Here is a 16,874-nt window from a genome sequence, read left to right as displayed (position 1 = left end):
CAATATACGTAAATGGAGTATAAACTTCTCATTTGTCTGGTTGTACATGATGTACAGTTACAAAGGTTATGCAATCATACATGCACACAGGGTAATAATGTCTGATTCATTCTATGATCATTCTTACTCCCATACCCGCTTCACTCCCCTCTGTTTAATAGAGAATACCATTATTCTCTCCCACCTTATTGTGAATTAGCATCCACATATCAGAGAAAACATTCAAACTTTGATTCTTTGGGACTGGATTATTTCACTTAGCATAATATTCTCCATTTCTATCCATTTACAAGCAAATTCCATAATTTCATTCTTCTTTAAGGTTGAGTAATATTTCATTGTGTATATATACTACATTTTCTTTATCCATTCATACATTGAAGGACATCTAGGTTAGTTACATAATTTGACTATTGAAAATTGAGCTGCTATAAATACTAATGTGGCTGTATCACTATAGTATGCTGATTTTAAGTACTTTGGGTATAAAATGAGGAGTGGGATAACTGTTTCAAACTATTGTTCCATTCCAGGTTTTCTGAGGACTCTCCATACTACTTTCCAATGTCTGAGTGTACGTTTTTCCCCACATCCTCAGCAACATTTATTGTTGCATCTATTCTTGATAATTGCCATTCCAGCTAGAGTGAGATGGGATATCAGTGTAGTTTTGATTTGCTTTTTCTAATTTCTAGAGATGTTGAACATTTTTTCATATATTTGTTGATCAATTGCATTTCTTCTTCTGTGAAGGGTCTGTTCAGTTCCTTTGCCCATTTATTGATTGGGTATTTGTTGTTTTGGTGTTGTTTTTTAAGTTCTTTATATATGCTGGAAACTGGTGCTCTATCTCATGTGCATGTGTAAAGATTTTCTCTCATTCTGTAGGCTCTCTCTCCATGTTGATAGTTTCCTTTGCTGAGAAGAAGCTTTTTAGTTTGAATCCATCCTATTTATTGATTCTTGATATTACTTTTTGCAGTTTAGGAGTTTTCATCTCACACCAGTCAGAATGGCAATTATCAACAATACAAGCAAAAATAAGTGTTGGCAAAGATGTGGGGGGAAAGGTAGACTCATGCATTGCTGGTGTGAATACAAATTTGTATGACCATTCTGGAAAGCAATATGGAGATTCCTCCGAACTCTTGGAATGGAACCACTATATGACCCAGCTATCTCACACCTCGGTTTATACATGAAGTACTTAAAATCAGCATACTGCAGTAATGCAACCACATCAATGTTTATAGCAGCTCAATATCTATATGGAACTAACCTAGGTGTTCTTCATCAGATGAATGGATAAAGAAATGTGGGACATATACACAATGGAATATTACTCAGTCTTAAAGAAGAATGAAATTACAGCATTTGCAGGTAAACAAATGGAATCAGAGAATATCATGCTAAGTGAAATGAGTCAATCCCAAAATACCAAAGGCCAAGGTTCTCTGATTGGTGAATGCTGATCCATAATGGGGGATTAGGAGTGCTAGGGAAGAATGGAGGAAGTTTGGATTGGGCAGAGTAGAGTGAGGGGAGAGGGCATTGGGGTAGGAAGGATGGTGGAATAGGACAGACATTATTACCCCGTGTACATGTATGATTGTACGAATGGTGTGACTCTGCATCATGTACAGCCAGAGAAATGAGACATTGTGCTGTATTTGTATACAATGAGTTGAAGTGCATTCTGCTGTCATGTATAACTAATTAGAACAAATTTAAAAAATAAAATAAAAGATAAAAAAGACTGGGGATTGTCGCTGGCTCTTTGCAGTTCCAAAATCCATGGATATTTGTCACCGCTTGCAGCAACAACTTGCATGGGTCTTATGGGTGGTGGAGTGGAAACTGAGGCACTTCTATCTTTCTCTTTAGTGCACTGCTTTCTTGCTTGTTTGTTTATAGAGGATAGAGGAAATGAGGTTTACTTGCTTTGAGAGGAGAGAGAGAGAGAGACTTCGCTTATCAGAGAGAAAGAGAGACTTTGCTTAAGAGACCTTGAGAGAAGGACAGGCTTTGCTTAGAGCTTAGAGGAAGAGAGACTTGCTATGCCTCACTTAAGATCTGCTGCTTACTGGTGCGTCCTGCATCCTGTGAACTAAGGGTGTGTCTACCTAAGGTGCCCTAGTGATGCGTCTCAGTTCTCCGTTCTGCCATCTGCCTTCCGCCCCTGCCCCTACTCGCTGCTGCCACGCGTGTGTCTTTTCTTCTACTAGCTGCAGTGCGTGTGTTTCCTTTCTTCTGGCTGCTGTTCGTGTCTAGCTGCTTCCGTGCGTGTGTTTTCTTCTACTGCTTTTCTTTGTTAAGTTTATGTTTGGAAGATCTACATGGTGATAGTGGCATGTTAAAGTCACCCAGTATTATTGGGTTGGGGTCTATTCAATTGTTGAAATTGAGAAGGGTTCATTTGATATACATAGATTCTCCATTGTTTGGGGAATAAATATTTTTGGTTGTTATGTCTTATTGATGTATAATCCCTTATTAAGCAGTATGAAATGGCCTTCTTTGTCCCTTCTGATTAACTTTGGCTTAAATTCCTCTTTATCTGGTATGAAGATAGAAACTCCTGCTTATTTATGCAGTCCATGTGAGTGATATGTTTTTTCCCCATCCTTTCACCTTCAGTCTATGGATGTCTTTGCCTATGAGATGAGTCTCTTGGATACAACATATTGTTGAGTCTTGTTTTTTAACACAATCTGACGGTCTGGTTTTTGATGAGTTAAGGTCAACAATGTCCAAGGTTGTTATTGTGATATACTTTGTGTTCTTAGTTCTTTTGATTTGTTTCTAGTTTTTTAATTGAATTATTTTCTCCTTTGATTAGTGTAGTTCCTCCCATTGCTGGTTTTCACTTTTTATTAAATTTCATCTTCATGGAATATATTTTGAGAGTATTCTGAAATGCAGGTTTTCTGGTTGTGAATTCTTTTAATTTTAATTATCATGTGAGGTTTTTATTTCATCTTCAAATCGTAAGCTGAATTTTGCTTGAGATAGGATTCTGAGTTGGCATCCATTTTCTTTCAGAGTTTGGTATAGGTTATTCCAGGACCTCCTAGCATTGAAGGTCTGGGTTAAGAAATCAACTGAGATATGAACTGGTTTTCCTCTAAATAAAATCTGACATTTTTCTCTGACAGACTTTAAAATTCTATCCTTATTCTCTATGGTAGGCATTTTTATTATAATGTGCCTTGATGTGGATCTATTATAATTTTGCACATTTGGGAATCCTGTAAGCCTCTTGAATTTGATTTTTCATTTCATTCTTTAGGTTTGGAAAATTTTGTGAATCCCTTTGGTTTGTATCTCCATGTCTTCACCTATCCTGATAAATCTTAAATTTGGCCTTTTCATGTTATCCCATAATTCTTAGAAGTTCTATTCATGATTTCTTAACATGTTCTCTCCATGGTCAACTCTATTTTCAAGATTATACATTTGTTTTTGTTGCTGAAGTTATGTCTTTCCAGTGGTCTAGTCTGTTGGTGATGTTTTCTATTGAATTTTTAATTTGGTTTATTGTTTCCTTCATGTTTGTCTGTTTTGTTTTGTTTTTGCAGAATCTCTAACTCATTATTAAAGTGATCTTTTGCTACCTTTATTTGCTCTTACATCATCTTTTTCTTTGCAGATCAGTTTAATTATGTACATTCTAAATTCCTTCTCTGACATTTTTTCCTCTGTGGTGTAGATGAATTCTGTTATTAAAGTATCTTGGTTTGCTTGGGGAAATTTATTCCCTTACTTTTTCACATTTTTTGTGTGTCTACACATCTAAAAGTATGGATCCGAGGCAGTAGAGTTTTTACCCTGTGGACTGATAATGTCCCTGAAGGTTTCCATTACCTCACTGTTTAGGGGGAGACAAATAGTAACAACGACCAATGCAAACAATTTACAACATTAAACCAAATAGATCCTATTATGACATCTGCAATGGTAATTATCACAATAAGCAGAAATGATATGATCAGTTATTGCCTGTAATAAAAGTAGCAAGTTTGCAAAGGGTTTACATTATCCAATGGTAGACAAGAAGAGAAGAGGAGTGATATAGGATGTAATATTATAAGAGAAGAGGAGAGAAGACAGAATAAAAGATTAAAGGAAGAGTGAAAGAGAGAAAAATAGATACTAATGCTAGCAGAAGAAAAGAAAGAATCCAGGGAAACAGGTAAGGAAAAAAATATATATGTAAATCAAAAATTTAAATATAAAAATTAAAATAAAATAATACAAAACAAAGCTAAAATATACTAATCAAACATCCTAGTTCAAAAAAAACTAATCCATGTAAAATAACTGGCTTCAGAAATGTTAGAGATTGGAAGAAAAAAATAGGAAACTGTATAAATGTCCATGTGCCATTAAGGTAAAAAATAAACAGTGATAAAGAATAAAAAGAAAAGAAAAGAAATCTTGATATAATGTTAAAGAATTATTTCCTTGGAGTTCAAAATATTCTCAGTTTCTCTTCTCAGCAGTTTTAGGTGGGGTCTTCTGGGGTGTGATACTCTACCTTCTGGATTGCTGGAGTAAGAAAAGGTAATCCTGTATGCAGGTCCTGTAGAGGTCCTGTAGGCAGGGTTGAGGCTTAGGCAGGCTCCAGGCTCTTGGCTGGATGCTAATTGGTCTGGATATTTTAAATCAGTGCATCTCTGGGGCCCAGTATTTGCTGGTCCATGCTGGAGGACTTTACCCCAGGGCTCCCTTTTTCCCCACATTCTTACCAATATTTATTGTTACTTATATTCTTGATAATTGTCATTCTGACTGGATTGAGATGAAATATCAGTGTAGTTTTAATTCGTGTTTCTCTAATTTCTAGAGATATTGAACATTTTTTTCATTTATTTGTTGACTGATCATATTTCTTCTTCTGTGGCCTATTCCATTCCTTTTTCCCATTTATTGATTGGGTTATTTGTTTTTTTTTGGTGTTAACTTTTCTGAGTTCTTTATGTATCCTGGAGATTAATGCTCTATCTGAGGAAAAGGTGGCAAAGTTTTTTCCCATTCTGTAGGTTCTCTGTTCACGTTCTTGACTATTTTCTTTTCTGTAAAGAAGTTTTTTTTAGTTTGCTACCATCTCATTTGTTGATTCTTGATTTTACCTCTTGTGCTTTAGGTGTCTCATTGAGAAAGTTGATTCCTAAGTCAACATAATGGAGGGTTGGGCCTACATTTTCTTCTATTAGGCACAAGGTCTATGATCTAATGCCTGGGTCCTTAATCCACTTTGAGTTTATTTTTTGTGCAGGTGAGAAATAGGGGTTCAATTTCAATCTACTACATAAGGATTTCCAGTTTTCCCAGCACCATTTGTTGAAGAGGCTCTTTTCTCCAATGCATGTTTATGACTCCTTTGTCTGGTATGAGATAACTGTATGTATATGAGTTTGTCTCTGTGTCTTCTATTGTATTCCATTGGTCTTCATGAACGTTTTTTTGCCAATACCATATTATTTTTGTTACTATAGCTCTGTAGTATATTTTAAGGTCTGGTATTGTGATGCCTCCTGCTTCACTTTCCTTGCTGAGGATTGCTTTGGCTATTCTGGTCCTCTTATTTTTCCCAATGAATTTCATCACTGCTTTTTCTCTTTATATGAAGAATAGCAGTGAACAGTTCAGATTTTCTAAGAACTTTCAGGTGCAAAAGGTATTACATGGTATTAAATAGGGAAATCTCTAATTATTTCAAGATGTTGTGAACATATTTTTCCCTGGGTTACCATTCCATCTGAATGGTCATCATTGGTAATAAAATGGAAAAGAAACACATATAATTCAGTACAAACACTACCACTGCATTAAAAAATCAAAATTTTATTTGTCCAATGATATCAATACCCAAAGTACCACAATATTGTGAAAACAGGTCTTGAAAAGTAGGATTATATGAAGAAAAGTGTGAAGTTATTAGAAAAATATAATGATGATAATTCATGGATTTTAAATAAAAATTTCAACTACTACACTGAAAAATTTTTAAGAGAAACTAAACATCAGTAGTAAATAAAAGGAAATATCTGTACATCTCACAGGAAATTCCTGTTCTTCTAAAGCATGAATCCTGGCTCCAGTGCTGGCTAGCCTCATTCTCACCATGCTCAGGTCCAGGCCTCCAGCATGGCCACAGTGTACACAGAATGAGAAAGGGGTCATGCTCTCTTCTGGTAATTCTCTCAAGATAAAGAAAATTCTTCCTCAGCAAACCCTACTGTTTTTCTTACATCCCCTTCACCCAAATTGCATCAAGTATCCTCAGGGAATGGCAGGCTCTGTCATTTCTCCTGGTTTCCCTCGCCAGTCACTGGTCATAGATGCAAGGATGTGATTACCTTCAAACCAATCAAGCCCATTCTGACAGTTTAGAGGCAATTTCACCTGATACACAGAGCTGCCTGGATGAGGGATGAGGCATGAACACTGAAAGAAAGAAGAGGGTGATTCCTGAACCACCATTTTTTAGTCAGTTCTACGTAACAAAATTCAATTACTGATCTCTAACATCATAATCTCTTTCCATTCTATCACTTAAGTTCATGTCTGATATTTATTTACTAATGACTTCATCAATTCTAGAGAACCTTCCTGTTAAAGTATTGTCATGTATTCTGTTAAAGTTCATGCAAGACTAACTTCTAACAAAGTCACCAATATCAAAATTTTGAAACCTAGTAATGAGATAAGGGGAAGTGCTAGGTGTACAGGCAGGGACAAGTGGACCCAAGCAGGTCATCATCTCCTCCTCTTCCTTATCAAGAGTTTGGAGTTCCAAATGGCTCTGAGCTTAGGATGAAAGGAAACAAACAATACAGTAAGTTAAAGTTACCCATGTAGCCTACAGTTCCAAGGCACAGACCAATGATCAGAAGCCAGCAGCAGGTCCAATCACATAATCCCAAGACCCCTTAGACTCAAGCCCCAACCATAATTTAAAAATCAACCAGCTCCTCTTTTCTGAAGTTTAGGGAAAGCTGTGAACAAAATAGTACATTTATTTATTCTGAGTTTGTAGGGTAAATTTCCTATCATCTTAATATTAAAAATATAATAATTTAGGAGTAACATTTTAAGAAGCAAATGTGGGGCTGGGGATATAGCTCAGTTGGTAGAGTGCTTGCCTCGCAAGCACAAGGCCCAGGGTTCAAATGCCCAGCACTGCAAAAAAAAAAAAAAAAAAAGAAGAAGAAGCAGCAGCAAAAGTAAAACAAGCTGCAGACAACATCCTGACCTTAAGCTCATCTATGTTCATCATGCCATACAACCAAAAATGATAAAATTTCAAGTCAAAATAATAGACTCTCTTAAATGTAATGAGTTGTCTATTAGTGCTCAAACCAAATCATTTCTGTGAACATATATAAAAAAACAACTCCATTCAGCCACATGCAAAATAAAAGAAGTACTTCACCTAAAAAGTTAATAATTCATATGAACTTAGGTTGCAATCACAAAATATAAAAATTTTGAATACATAACAAAATACACTTGCAGATGTCAGTAGGTTATTTTGTGGGTTCATGTTTATTCAAATGTATTCAAACACATATACACTTGTATATGTGTTTTACATTACAATAAATCTCCTCTCATAACCAATTCATGTTCCTGAGCATCTGCTTTTGCCAGGGGAACAGTGTCCAAGAATGCTGACTGTGCAGATTTCAAGTTTGGTGTTTCTTGTCTCTTTATTGTTTCCATTCTGAAACAGTGCCACAGAGCAGCACAGAATAGCTAAGGCCATAAACACGCAGTCCAAATAATCGCAAATACATAGTTATAACCTTATTATTGTAGAACAGCAGCCAAATTCAGTCTATATGTTGTCCAGTTATATTTAGTCAGGGAATTTTACAAAAGATATTCTTAGTAGAACTTAGACACAATTTTTAAAGAGCACTAAAAGCCAAAGTTACTTTAGAAAAGGGCATCTCTTGCCTTTCAGTGACTTCTCATTAAAACTATCAAAAACTAGCAAGAACATTATGAATTAAGGTTTGTATCCTTGTCATAGTTCATCTGCATCACACACTTATTTACAACATTGACTTACACAGGGTTAGAAATGTGCTTCTTAGAGAAGCAATGCAACAGTGAACAAATGTTTTGAGCATTTCCAATGTGCTGGGCAGCACAGCAAGTGTGGGTAGATACAACATTTAACAAGCATACACAGTCCCAAATCTCACAGCAATTCAGTTTGGAAAGGGAGACGGATAGCAAACAATTAAACTGAAAAGAAATGAGTATTATATATAACATGATATCAACATGACATTAAAAATTAACAGGGTTCTATGGCAGAAAATATGTGGACAAATTGTTTAGGTATGACTGATAGAGACAACCACTTAAACTAATATGCAAATTCTAATGAATCAATGAAGAGCGACAGCACGTAAGTTTTACTCTTAGAATCAAAAAAAAGAGCAGCTAACACACAGTGATCAGAATATATGAGGAGGATAAGAAATAAGATTGGAGAAATATTTTTTTTATTTTATTGTGGGGGACAAGTGGTGCTTTTTAGACCTGAATACTATAGAATTTGTTCTAAATGCAATAGACATTGCAAGGTTTTAATGAAGAAAAATAAAATGATCAAATCTATGTTATAAAAATATCAGTGTAATCCCTGATGTCACAACTGACTAAGTTTTTTAGGAACTGGCAAGAAGGAAAATGTGTCAGAAATGATGACTTACACGGAATGCAGAAATTGAAATGATGAAAAGTAGAGAATTTTAAAATGTGTTTGGAATTGGGGAATGAGTATGAGAATTTTATGAAATAATTGACACTGAATCCTAATTTTTTAGCCTAAGAAATTATGAAAATGGTCTTGTCATTCTTGGAAATAAGTAGACTTAAGAGAATAATGTCTGCATTGCAGGTAGAAATAAAAAAATTTATTCTAGATATATTGTGCTAACAATATTCATAGGACACCCAGCTAGGACTATTTGATTAATCAGAGGATGTATAGATATTGAATCCAAAAGAAAATACTATACTACCAACAGGATGGTATTTAAAGCCATAGATCAAAACATCTTGTTATATACCATAAACACTCAATTTTAATTGTCAATCAATGAAGAAGTTATGAAAACAAATGGATCACCAAAGTAGAATTTAAACTAGAGAAGAATTCATTATCGAATAGAAAATTGAACTGACATTCAAAAGGTGTTGAGAAGTCTCTATTGGATTTGGCATAATTGTGAAAGATCTTGACAACAAGAGTTATAGTGGACAGGTGATGGTAGAGCTAGGTATAACTGGGTTGAGGAGTGAAGAGGAGGAGTGAATTAGCCGAAAACTCTTGAAACATTTGTTCTGGGAATGGTCACCAAGAAATAAGAGAATAATGAGAGTCAAGAGATTTCATTTAGAAACAGAGAACACTGAAGCACATTTACAGGCTATTTGTAATGTTCTAATTTATACAGTGGCATAAGTGCCACAGGAGAGAGGATTGATAATGCAAAAAGCAAAGTCTTTAAGAAAGAGAGAGGAGATGGCATCAGTGAGCATGGAAAGATGGACCCTTTGCAGTACAGAGGAAGGCTTCATTCATTAATGAAAGAGAGGGAGGAACATATGGAAAAGTACCTAAAAGCTAAGCAAGTTAAATATGGTGACATGTAGGAAATACTGAAAAAATTTTTGATAAAAGTATTAGCCACTTTTAAAGAAAAACAACTGCACTGGACAAGTTGCACAAACAAGCCAATGTTGTTCTGATGGAGTTTCTGGTGACAGGGAGGAAGCATGAAGTCAAAAAGAATACTTGGCTCCCCTGACACAAAGGGTTGAAGAGCTAGCTGGGTAGGAACATAGGCCAGCTGTGTTAGCCCAGGAGTTTGATTAAAGGAAAACTAAACTTTCTTTTCTTTTTGTGATAAGAATTATTTTCACAACTTGGAGTAAGACACCCACAAAAGCTAGGTTCCTACCTGGACAGGGAGATAAGGATGCAATCCTCCTTGATGACGGTGTTCAAAAGACAACTCCCAGGCTCTGGAGAAAAATGATCCTGTATTGATAAATATGGCAATAGCCTTTTTAGGTTTAAATCTCATAAGGGCAGAGAAAGATCACACAATTTTAAGTTTTCTGAAGTAAATGCTCTGAGAGGTCAGGAACCTAGTTAGGGTTTCTGCAATGTTTGGTCAAGTTGAGGGAAGTACTGTAGTAGTTTTAGTCTCCACATAGAAATGAAAGACCACATAAAATTAAATACTAATATGTATGGTCAGGTAGTTTAGCCATTTTGTGTAAATGTACCATTTTCCACACTAATAAGTTTACTCAAAGGAATCCACATATAAATTGAATGCATGATTCATGATATAAATTCCTGTGGCTCCCTCTGTAGACTTCCCTGGTTTAACTTACAATGTTGTATTATAATTGTGTTATATGTATATCCCTCATCCCCTCCCATCTGCTTCAGGTTAACTGCTAATGCTTTACTTTAGCATATTTCACTTTACCACATTATCACTAGAATTTAGCAAAGTACAATTTATAGTGGCTAATTTTAAAATGACATTCATTCTTCACACCAGACCAAATCTTTTGCTCTCTTCTAGATCAAGTCCCATAACTCAGACACCACATTCTTTCAACTCCATTTATAAACTTTCGTCTCTGACTCAAATTTACTCCCCAAACTTAGCCTTATTCTGCCTGCCTAAATATGACTTTCTAATGGTAATGCTGTCCAAGGAAAATTATTTCCTTGGGCTTATGATGTAATTCCTTCCCACCCACCTTCCATGTCTTTGTTGGTCAGTTTTTTGTCACTGTGACCAAAACACCTGTCAACTTAGAGAAGAAAAGGTTTATTTTGGTTTGGTTCCAGAAGATTCAGTTCAAACTTGACTGGCTCTCTTACTCTGGGCCTGAAGTGAGGTAGAGGGCATGATGAAGAAAAGCACCTTAGCTCGTGGCAGCCTGGAAGCAGAGGACAAGAAGGAGAACAGACAAGAAGATAAACATGACCAGAGCAACAGCCACCTGCCATGACCTAGTCCCCCCAACTAGAACCCACCTCCAGTAATGCATTCAGCTATCAATGGATTAATTCATTGATTAGGTCAGAGAACTCATGACCAATTACTGTTTTTCAAAAAGTCCCACCTCCAAATCGTCCTCCATGGAGGATCAGGCTTTCAATGATGAACATTAGGGGGACATTCCATATCTAAACAATAGCATTGCCCATGATGGCCTGATGGGACCTGCTGCTGAGGTCTGAGGTTGTCGCTGACTATATATACATATATAGAGATATATCTATAGATATAGATGTATAGATAAATATCCTACTTCACAAGAGGGGTATCTAGAATACAAGCAACAATAAATGTTGGCGAGGAAGTTGGGGAAAAAGGTACACTCATACATTGCTGGTGGGAATGCAAAATGGTGCAACCACTACGGAAAGTAGTACGGAGATTCCTCAGAAAACTTGGAATGGAACCACCATTTGACCCAGTTATCCCACTCCTCAGTTTATAGCCAAAAGACTTAGAATCAACATACTACAGTGAGGCAGCTCAACTCCCAATAGCTAAACTTTGGAACCAACCTAGATGCCCTTCAACAGATGAGTGGATAAAGAAAATGTGGTATACACACACACACACACACACACACACACCATGGAATCTTACTCAGCCTTAAAGAAGAATGAAATTATGGCATTTGCTGGTAAATGGATGGAGATGGAGAATATCATGCTAAGCAAAATAAGCCAAACCCAAAAAACCAAAGACCAACTATTTTCCCTGATATGCAGATACTAATTCATAATGGAGGGTGCAGTGCTAGGGAAGAACAGAATTATTTCATATTTGGTAGAGGGGAGTGAAGGGAGGATAAGGGGTATGGGGGTAGGAAGGATAGTAGGAAGGAAACAGACATTATTACCTCATGTACATATGTGACTGCATGACTGATGTGCTCCTACAATACGTACAATTAGAAAAATGAGAAATTACATTTCATTTATGTATGATTTATCTAAATGTATAAATATATTCTACTGTCATGTACAACTAATTATAACAAAATTTTTTTTTTAAAGTGGGGTATTTTGGGAAACAACTTACCACCATCTGTCAGTCAAAAGTCATTAAATCCCAATCACTCACCAAGGCCAGTTAATTCCACTTGATCTTGTGTGTCTGATTCCCTTCATGCACAATTTTACTACCTTAGTCCAGGATGTATATATTACCTGAAAAAATTATTTTCCATGCCCTTATTCCATGCCCTTGGTCTTCATAATAATATTAGGAAACTGATTTTATAGATAAGAAAGTCCTATCAAAGAAATGAAGTAGTTTGTCCAAGATCTACTGTATACAATAGATAAGCAATTTATCTCTAAAGCCTGAGTCTTAACTACTATCCTACACTAATTCAATAAAGAAGGACTGATTTAAGAAATTTAAAGGTAAACTATGATGTAAAATTTAACAAGTTTATAAATATTTACTTTCTAAATGTTGGCAAATCTCTAAGTATACTAGAGGGAAAAATTACCAATAAATAAAACCTACTAGCTACTACAGACCACTTTTAATATAAACTAAATTAAGTTAAGCAATCTCACATAGTCAGGTTTTGTAAAGAATAATTGGCTTACTACTTTTTATTTTAAAATATCAGTTTACACATATTTATGTAAATCATTAGAAAATTAATATGGTCTTTCTAATATAAATTCATGTATTTCAGATTTAGCATTAGCAAGTAGGAGACCGAGTCACTAATGAATAAAACCTTTAACTTCATTAAGAGTAGGCAGAAGACTTTGATAAACCAAAAAAGAATTAACTTACAAAATACCAGTTTTTGCATTAAGTTGCATTTTGTTAGAAATTGTCTTTTTCTTGTAGCTTCACCTTGAAACTGGTGGTTAAAAACTGACTGCTACACAAGAATGAAATACCAAGCACTGAGAGATGCTCAAATTACCTGTAGTCAGGAACAAATGGATTCTAGACAAAGTGGCTGACAAAAACCTTCATTTTCTTTTCCTTTCATTGACCTCCCAGAAATGAAAAGCCCTCCTGAAAACAGGTGGTCTTGAAAATCTGTAGATAATTAAGCAAAATGAGGCTTGTTGACAGCTTGGCATGAAAGGTGAATCTTTAATTACATTTTAATGACAACTCTTATTATTTTACATAACTATGTTAGGTGGTATGACATAATATTAAACATTGCCAGTGTAGATTTTGAATTTTTTAAACATTCATAAAAATTCAAGTAATACAATCTTATTTCAAGATTAAATGGCTTGCGAAAGTCCCTTTCACATATGCAAGGTGTCTATCATTTTTGTTATCTCTCATAACATTTTTGTAATTTTCAAAATATCATTCATTGTATTATTTCAAGGATCACTAAATTGGAAGAGTTGACTGTCTAAAATCATGCTTAAAATCAGTTTGTGAGCAAAACCAACTTAAAAGACTTTTAAAAATCTCCTTAAAGACTTTGACCTTATTGTTTAAAGAGTTTTAGTTCTTGGAAAATTCAGTAAGAATTGTAATTCTTGTTTGTTCTTGATTATAAACTTAGTGATTTCTACAATACTAGTGAACTTAATTTGTTCAACTTTGAATTATCTTAAGAAACTTAAATAGATAATCTTGAGTCCTAGTTTTTCCCAAAATGATTTCTACCATCTATGAAAATATTGTGGCATATTATAGCCTTCATCTATCCTAATCAGATTTATGTAATAAATCATCTCCTTGTCCAATAAAGTTCTGCAATTTTTTTCAAAGGTCATAAATTCTAAAGGTATTGAAATGAATATAAGTTAATAGATTATATTTTAATTTGGGGCATAATTTTAAACATGAAAAAATATTGGAAATTTATGTTCCCTTTTTTACAGTAAATGATAAGTAAAGATATAGTATGTAGTGTTTTACTTCAGGAAAAAGATAAAGCAATATAAAGTTATAAAATACAAGTGCATTTGATGTTTAGCAAAATATACAATTGCTACAAATCAGCTAGGCATTTTCCTGAGAGAAAGAAAAGTCACATCAAAATGCATATGTTCTAAACGGAGCTCAGGACTTTTTCTCTGAGCCCATTGGCCCATCCTGTTCTCCATCTCCGTAAATCATACCACCTTTATCCATTTGTTCTTGCCGGAAATTTTACTAATTCATCTTCCTCCTCTCAAATCCTATCTATTATCAAGTCCTTTTGATTATATCCCCACATATATCTTCATCATATCCACTTTTCTCTGTATCCACCAGCCTTATTAAGTCCTAACATTTCAGTTTACCTTCCCGAATCTATTTTCAGCCGTTCCCAAGCCATTCTCCACCCTATAGGCAGCATGAGTTTTTAAAAACTTTCAAGCTGATGTTGCAATCATTACAGATTAAGATTAGCATTTTAAAAATAGAACTAGCACATACTTGCCTCAATAACTAATAAATCCCTGCAGTGGTACATACCCCTTTTCCCAGCCCACCAAGGAGGGAGGATCATGAGTTCAAATCCAGCCTCAGCAATTTAGTGAGGCCCTAAGCAACCTAGCAAGACCCTGTCTCTAAATAAAATATTATAAAGGACTGGGGGGCTGGGGTTGTAGCTTAGTGGTAGAGTGCTTGCCTGGCATGTGGGAGGCACTGGATTTGATCCTCAGCACCACATAAAATAAATAAAATAAAGGTATTATGTCCATCTACAATTTTAAAAAGTATTTGAATAAAAAAGGGACTGAGGATGTGGCTCAGTGTTTAAGCACTCCCGGGATAAATCCCTAGTACAAATAAAATAAAATAAACAATAAATCCCAATGCTAGATATTTAAATAAGTAAATTCACATAAATGTTTGTATACATATATATAATATTAAAAGTCTTATATAAGAAGTTCATGATGGCTTTATTCACAATAGTCAAAACTAGAAATAGTTTGAGTTTCCATGAAGAGGAGAATGGATGGATAAATAAAATGTTCTATATTTATAGAACAAAGTAAAATGCAGCAATTTCAAAAAGAACAACTGTTAAATTCAACATATCTGTATCTTAAAATATTATGCTAAACCAAAGAAGATTTAAACAAAAGAATACATACTTTTGATTCTATTTATCTAAAATTCTAAAATAAGCAAAACTATCATTTAAAAAAAAAAATCAGAGCTCTAGTTATTAGTATAAAGGGTAGAGTAGGACCAGAAGTTGACTTGCCAAGGATTTAGCATTCTACAAATCAGATTTATGCATTTATCACTGCTTGAAGAAAGGTTATGAATTGTGCCTTTTCCTTTGACAAACACTGAGATCCTTTTAATGACATGCATGCTGAAGTTCTCAGAGGTGAAACATAGCTGATGTCTGGAGAAAAAAAAAAAAACTTTAAAAGCCTTTAAACATGTAAGTTCAAACTGTTTTGCAACTTGATTGTGGTGGTCTACATGACATTATGTTTGTTCACAATGCATAAATCTGTGTACGAAGGGAAAACTTATTGTTTGTAAATTGTACCTCATTTTTTTAAAACCCTTTAAACAACAAAGTGGATTAACAGATGAACTAAGTGGGTGGATAAATGAATGGGTCAGAGCAAATGTAGCAAGATATTTATAATTATAGAACTCAAGATGGTAGGTTTTTGGATGTTTACTTCACAATAATTTAATTTGGGGAAATTTTGAAATTTTTCATAACAATACCTGGGGGAAATATGTAAAGCTGGCTAGACTGCATTGTTCTCATGTTTAAGATCTTATAATGGTTTCCCATGGTCTTGGATGCTTGCTCTGGAATTACCAACACGTCATGAAGTTCCACGAACCTAAAAGCTCATAAAACATAATTTCCTCCTCAACCACCATGATCTAATCATGTCCTTCTATGTCCATTTTATAAATAACAGATACTTCCTCCCAAAGGCCTTGTAATTTACAAATGGCTTAAATAATTGTGTAATTACCTGCCTCCTCTTTAAAAACCATTAAGTCATAGTTCTCTAATATCCCTTAGTTTAGACTCTCAGACCTAACACTTGAACTAATGTAAGTACTCAATAAATACATATCAAAATACACATGAAAACTGACTAAAGAGAAGATCCCTAGTCATTTCAAAGTGAATCATGATTTATTGAGTAGCTTAACCATTGTTTCTTTATTATCACTTCATTACTTTTAAGGGTAGTGATTTTGAGCAAAGACAGTGAAGTTATACTAAATAAGAGGCTGAGAAAAGTGTCATTTTCAGAAATTATCCAGTAGCAAAGTGTCCCAGGTATTTTATCTTGTTACAGCAAAATATATAATTCTGACAAATATTTCATGCAATTTAAAATTTTTATTTGAATATTTTAAAGAATATATAAATCAGTGTTTGATGAATTTAAATGAATTTTCAATTCATTTAAATTGAGTTATTTAAAGTATGTCATAAGAAAAAAAATTGCATTTTCACATGAAATAAAAAATAAGTTATACTTTGAGGGAACAGTAGGGGGAAGTAAAGAGACTCTCGACCTATTGTGATAACTACAAAGTTTTTCTAATTATAATGTAGGTGCAATTTGCACAATAGTGATTAATTTAAATTGCTCTGTAGATAAATCTCAGTGCCACAGGTACTGATTAGTACTCTAGTAATATTTACCACAAACTCAGTAAATATAACTCACTAGTAATATTTACCACTAATGAAGGAGAGTAAGACCTCCAGTGTCCAAATTTTAAATTTATACTTAGGAAATTAAGTAGGCAGATTACCCTCCCCACTCCCGCTCACTCTCTCTGATAAAATCCAGAAAGCAAAAGAAAAGCTAA

The sequence above is a fragment of the Sciurus vulgaris genome, assembly GCF_902686455.1.
Source record: "Sciurus vulgaris genome assembly, chromosome: 8".
Lineage (NCBI taxonomy): Eukaryota > Metazoa > Chordata > Mammalia > Rodentia > Sciuridae > Sciurus > Sciurus vulgaris.
This window is presented reverse-complemented; position numbering follows the sequence as displayed.